Below are 7002 nucleotides of genomic sequence, written 5' to 3'. Positions count from 1 at the left end.
ATAAGAGACAGCCCCCCTCCCCCCCAAAATTGTCTAATCATTTTACTTTGTGGTCTGGAGCTCATTCTAAGCCAAAAAGGCTATAGCATCGTTTCAAATTTACTTTCAAAAACTGCTGAAAATAAACATGACATCTGCCAAAATGTGTCAGTTGAGTTTGATTATATGTATTTCAGTCTTTGTAAAAGATGCCTTTCTGATGTGCAGTTTATCCTTGTTGCAGACAGTGGTTGGACTAGTTTGGCAGAGCTGCTGCAGCAAGTGTTTGTGAAATACTCATAAAGTTAGCCAAACGTGAAAACATGCAGGACACCAAATTGTGGGCTTCAGCTTTGTCTCCAGCACAGGAAGTTTTAAAATTTGCTGTCAGAAATAGCATCTCCTCTGTGTTAATTGCCATACAAGTTTACTGCCTGTTATCTTTGACTTGCTGGTTGATTTAAGGTTTTGTTTCCACTAATACTCAAGCCTGGGTAATTGTTCTCATGTGTAAAAAATGCATTCCCAAAAGTATTTCTCTTCTGAATTTGTCTCCTTTGACTTTCTGGTTTGGTTTTTTTTTTTTTTTTTTTTTTTTTTTTTTTTTTTTTTTTCCTGTTACTGAATTTCTGTTCACCATATAGATTTTATTAGACCGACCAAGTCATTACAGATCACAGGGGGAAATCTTCACTGAAATTAGATTTTTTCTTTTTCGGTTTATTTAATGAGATTGATTATGTGATTCTTTCTTCATTTTCTTCTAAGTGAGCTCGATCAGCATCCTCTGAGAACACTAAAACTGAGCTTAATATCTGAGAAGCAGTCACACAAATGATGTAATGTGGAGTTCTTTTGGGGTGAAACAGAGGAATTTTTACTTGGATTGCAGAAATAATATTCCAAATCTGGCCACAGTGTCACTCAGGAGTTATTCTTAGCTAGTTATTTGCCAAGGCTTCTAACATCTGCTCCAAAGCAGTGATTCCCAGGACAGGCTCTCACATCCTGGAAACATGACTTGTATTTCTTCTTTTGGATGTGTGTCACGTCCTGCATACTATATAAACATGACTTGCATAGTATAACAGCAGTCAATAAAATCATGATGGGAAACAACATCAGGCTCAGTGTCTCAGTTGCTGTTGGAGATCATTCAAATTGGACTTCCCACCATTGGTGTTTGTTATGGAGGCTCTCAAATAAACAACAAACCACCAAAAATTAAAAATTTATTATTAACACAATTAACTAGCTCTCCATATATTACAGGTTTGAATGTCTGTGGGAGGAGAATAGAACAACTTCCTGTGGTTTAACAACAACCCAAAATGCAGAACAAAACACAACTCCTTAGGGTTTAAGCAACCCAAAACACAGAACAAAGCCCCACTCCCTCGGGTTTAACAGCAACCTCAAACACTCTATCACTCACCTGACAAGTGAGGGCTCTCACCCTCGAGGATCTGCTCAGGGCAGCGTCCCGACCCAAGTCACCTCGAGGAGTTTCCTTGGGCGGCATCCCGACCTAAGGGGAGAGTCCTCAACCTCACTGTGCTGCTCCAGGGAACAAGCTCCCAATGGCTCCCCCAGGGCACTCCATTTATACCCAGGCCCAATCTGGCCTGCAGTCAATAGCTGCTCCCATTGGCCAAAGGCCCCAAATTACTGCAAAACCCTGAGAACAAAGGCAGCCCCGAGCTGCTACAGTTCAGCAGCCAAGAAGCTCTGCTCTCATTGGGTGGGTGCACCTGCCACAGTGTTCTCCATCCTTTTTGACTCTTTTCAACACTTACCCCAGTCCATTATAATATTAAAGAAATACATCAATATTTAATATCATGATGGACTGTGATAAGAGTCTTTTGTCTGGTTTCTCGTGCTTGTTGCAGAAAGTTGATTAAATCAGGGTGGTGGAGGAGTTGTTTGATTATAGTTAGATTCATTCCAGTAGGTGTAAGTTGTAGCTCACAATATAGCATGTAATGAAAAGCTAAGTCATTCTGAGTAGTTATTGTTACAGAGAAATAAAAATCACAATCAATAATCATAGTGATATTACATGCACATAGATCAAAGTGATTCCTTATGCTGTAAACAAAGTTATCCATTAGTAATGTTTGCATTACACAATGTAGGTTGCAGACACATCCTTTTCCATCATATATGACCATGGTTTCAGGAGCCTCATTTGGGTGGATTTCAAAGTGGCAAATGTTTTGTTCCGTGTCCAAACACATGTGTTGAGCTTCAGGAGTATTACTTTCACAAAAGAAACCTCGTTGTTCTTGCACAATGCATGCATTTACATCAACTCTTTGCCACTTTTCCTCTTTTTGATGGGCCCACACTCTGTGCTCTAAGGGATAGAGCACAGTTCCACTGTGATTCAGTCCCAATGCAGTGACTGGATATATACTGTACACCGAAGCATTGCATATGGTGAGGACAAAGGTGACAATCTTATCACTTCTGAGTGATATGTGAAATTGGCTAATTGCCATAATGATTGAAACTCCTTTTCAAATTCTGCAACATTGTCCCAAACAATTTATGAATCTCAGTGGGTAGGGTCTTTCCTTCTCCTCTAATAATGGCTGCTGCTGTAGACTGTGTTCACAGTTGTGCTTGGATACCACTCAAGGCAAGAGAGGTATCACCTTGGGTTGTTCCAAGGGCTTTTACAATTAATTGATGATAAATTCCTTCAGTTCATTTCCAGTGAGGTAAAAGGTCTGATAGGAGCCATTGACTTGCTCCTAAGGCAAATAAAGATGACTTTAGGGGGTGTTCCAATTTTGTTAGGTTGTTGGTAGGAGCAGTTAGTTTGTTCATTAGGAACTCAGTGTCTATGCTATTTAGTGCTCCTAATCCCATTCCCAATAACATGTCCCACTGTATATACATCAGGATTGTTTTAAAAATCATCCATATAACCATCTTAGCCCACCAGTGTAAGCAACTCCTGAAAAGGCAGAACAGTCTGATTTAATTGTTGACACATTAATGTGCAGCACTAGCTCCACCCTTTTTTTAGAGACCAACTAGGGCTAAAGAGAACTCACTGTTGTCCTGTATTTTACATTCTTTAAGGGCCTGTGTTATAAATGTGAGGAGACAGTTTAATAGGAGGCTGAGTTGGTAAAAATGGCTCTTCAATTTAGATTTTGAACTGGAGAGTCAAGCTGGAATGCAATCCGAGGTTGGCCCCAAAACACATTATGAACGTTGAGCAGAATATGGTAAAGGTATACTAACATTAATGTCTGCAAGGACAAGCATGTGTGTGGTCAAAACCGTGTTTGAGTTTTCTTCCAGTGTATTCCACAGTAGTATGTAAAGCTGTTACACACAGTGTGGTTTTCAATTTGGCATCCTATTTAAATGGTGTCTCCGCTTGTCCCTTTTAGAGATGGAATTTATCAGTCTTCATCTTTTATAAGCTATTGTGGTTTATAGAAGACAAAGTTATTGTGTAACACTACTACAAACAAATTTAGAGATTTGTCAGGATAAGTCTAGGGCACATATCCATTATAGTCAATATGAGCATGGATCCATGGCCATCCTGTTGTGCACAGGTTCCATTTATTACATGTGTCAACTGTAAAATCAGATAATCAGTCTGTGTTTTTATAGCCCCAAATACAATGTGAAATTATAGATTTCATAAAGATGAAATTATACCAACAATCTAAATTTAGTTCTGTTATTTTATAACAAACGTTATTGTTAGGTTTTGTTCTGGAAATATCAGTATAAAATACTTTCATTTTGGTTGGTCTATGGTAAGTAGATCCACTGATTATCTGGCATCCAATCTGTATTTTCTCTTCTGGAATGTCTTGAAGTTGAGCCATCCAGCCATCCAATGAGAGTCATCCCAGCCCCATTTATCTTTTCAGTATACTTCATTTCCACGTAAAACTAAAGGAGAAAGATTTAGGCCTGCCTTGCTTTGTGGTGTTCCAGTGCTTCTAGGGTATCTTACTAGTGCACTGTCCCAAGGATCTTGTGATTGGGCCATTATGAATATAGTCACTCCAGTGAGCAGGGAGAGTGGGGAAGGGTGTATACCCATTGTTGTCATTGCCATTGACATATATCCCAGAAGATAATTCAGTGAGGGAGAGAAGATGTAGGCACAATGCTGGGAAGGTGCTGATGTTGAAGATGAGGACTGCTTCCACAGTGCTATTAGTGGGATCATTAGGTGTGTTGTTTGTTCCCACAGTGTCACTGGTGGAATTTATTATTTCTGTTACGAGAAAGAAAAAGAGAATGGCCTCGGTGGGGAAGGCCAAACAGTTTACCGCTTTTATGATACAGGATAAATCCATCTGATACTGATTTTGTGTTCTATTCCATCATTGTCAATAAGATCCCATGTTAGAAATCCACATGGTTTAATTAGGATTACTGATATTGTTCCCACGGTTGGTGATTTTACCATCAAGGCTGTCCCGGTTTCACTGAAGACCAGGTGAGTCTGTTGTTTACAGGCTTCTCTAGAGGTGTTAAAAAGGCTTCAGTAACTGGACTCCCATAGGGACCATACTGATTATTTAGTTGCTGTGAAGTTTTAGAAAGATTATTGTCCCATTACCCTTCATGTGGTTTAAGATGTTTTTTCAGTAGTCTGTTAACTCGTTGGACTCTATGATTAGATTATGGATGAGGAATTTTATTCCTTCTGGTTTTGCCCATTCTTGTACTTCTTTGATAGTAAAATGTGAGCCATTATGACTTTGGATGGTGTCAGGAATATGTAAAATTGAGAACCATGAAGAGAGACCTCGGATGGTAATTTGTCAATCAGCCTTTCGGCATTTGGTATCTGTAAGGGATCCAGATAATATTTCTACACCTATTAAGATATAATTGTACCTGGCAGAAGATTTTAAAGGACCAGCATAATCAATTTGTCAAGTAGACTGTAGAGTTTTTCCTTCGCTAATGTGTAAAGGAGGAGCTTTAGCAGGGTGATCTGTTTGTAATTTTAATTTCCACTGGGGGCATTTGGCAAGGATGGTTTCACATGTTTTTCTACTGAGGGGCCAGCCTCAGCTTTGAGCTATAAAATAAAGAGTTTCTCAGCCCGTGTGGCCTAATTTTTGATGTAACCATTCTCCCAGTCAATACCATGTGGAGTTGAAAGAATTTTCAATTTTAATTTTCCTTATTTTCATCAATTCATCTACCTTTTGGTTCCAATTTGTGGCTGATTTATTGCTGGCATGAGCTTTCACCCTTACTATTTGGAATGGTGTTTTCCTGGATATATGTAATAGTAATTGCCAGTCTTCAGTTCTCCAGATTGGGGGATCTATTTATTTCTCAATTTAGAGCTTCCTATTGACAAAGCCACTGTGTGGCACCTGTCCAAACAGCATGAGAGTTCACATATATGACTTTTGCTTTATTTTGTGCTGGTAAAACAACCAATTTTAATTTTCCTACTTGGGTGTTGCCCTCCCCCTCTTTGGTTACTGTTTTACCAGTTTTAATTTCTAATGCGACAGTTTTATATTGCCATCTACCGTCCAGTCTCTTTGCTGAGGCATCAGTAAAACAAATGCCCTCAGTCAGGGTATCTTCAGTGGAAAGGGAGTGCACTTAACATTGGTGAAGGTTTAAATGGTTGTTGTAATGCTCGTGGGTGAGTGTTAATAGGCATTTGCAATTTAGAAACTTGTGTGTGTCCTTCAGTCAATTACATTTCATCTGCTATTCCCACTAGATAGCCATACATTTTCCTTTGCGTAATTCCTTCAGGAGGAGCACTCTCTTTTAGAATTGCATCTAATAAATTAAATGGAGCCGTCTGAACAGCTCATACTTGGTTTGTTTTCTCAACTTGTTTAATTGCATGAACTAAAGACAAAAGACCCTTTTCCCACTCAGCATACCTCTGTTCTGTCTTTTGTTCCATTAGGACCAATTTCAAATAGGTTACAGTAAGTACCATGTTCTGTGAAACCCCATATAATAGAAACTCCATATAATAGAGTTGTAAGACAGATTAATATGAGAGATTGATATGTTTTTAAAATGCCTGTATTAGGGTTTTGACTGCCTCTTCATGCTCTGAGTCCCATTTCCACAGTTCTGCCTTTCATAGAAGTTAATACAGTGGATGGACAATTATGGAGAAACCAGGTACATGTTTTCTCCAGTAATCTAAAGTACCCACTGTTGTAATTCTTTTCTATATTGGGGCATCTGTGATGTTCTATTTCAGTTGGAGTGTCCAGTGGGATTGCCGTGCTTCCAGCAATCCACCAAGTGCTCAGAAATTTACTTCTTTGCTTGGTCCCTGACATTTTTCAGGTGTAATTTCAATTTTTGCTTCATACAATGTTTGCCAAACTGTTGCTGCTGCTTCTCCCACCTTTTCAGGGGAGGTTCCTCCAGTTAGAGTATCATCTATACACTGATATAATTTTACATCTTCGAGGAGTGAAACTGTCTGTAAGAGTTCAGCAAGTGCAGCATGAGCAATTGCGGGTGAGCGTTTATATCCCCGTGGGAATCTGTTAAAGATATATTGGGTTCTCTCCCATGTAAAAGCAAATCTTTCTTTATCTTCTTCCTGCACGGGGACCGTGAGGAACATATCTTTCACATTTAGCATTGCCATCCAAGGGTGTGCATCAATTATAATGTAGCTGTCAAAGTTGCAGTACTGGGGGCTGCAGCTGTCAATGGGGCTGTATTGGCATGTAAGCACCAATAATCAATTGTTAAATGCCATCTCCCATCCAGTTTATGGACTCACCAAACTGGAGAATTATATGGGGAGTGTTCTGAAATAATTTGTTGTTTTTCTAAATCTGTAATTACTTCAGAAATCCCAGTCCGTGCTGCAGCAGAAATTGGATACTTCAAGACATTGTTGATCTTTGATTTAGGAAGTACTGGGGCTGCATGGAGCACATGTATTGTGGCAGTTTGTTGTTTGTTATTAGGGTGAGGCTTGGCATTCAAACCAGAAGACCATAAACTGCTGTCCAGCAGATGCCA

This window comes from Athene cunicularia (genome assembly GCF_003259725.1).
Source record: "Athene cunicularia isolate RWA chromosome 2 unlocalized genomic scaffold, athCun1 chr2_part1, whole genome shotgun sequence".
In the NCBI taxonomy this organism is placed as follows: domain Eukaryota; kingdom Metazoa; phylum Chordata; class Aves; order Strigiformes; family Strigidae; genus Athene; species Athene cunicularia.
The sequence above is the reverse complement of the archived record's forward strand: the minus strand, read 5'-3'. Positions refer to the sequence as shown.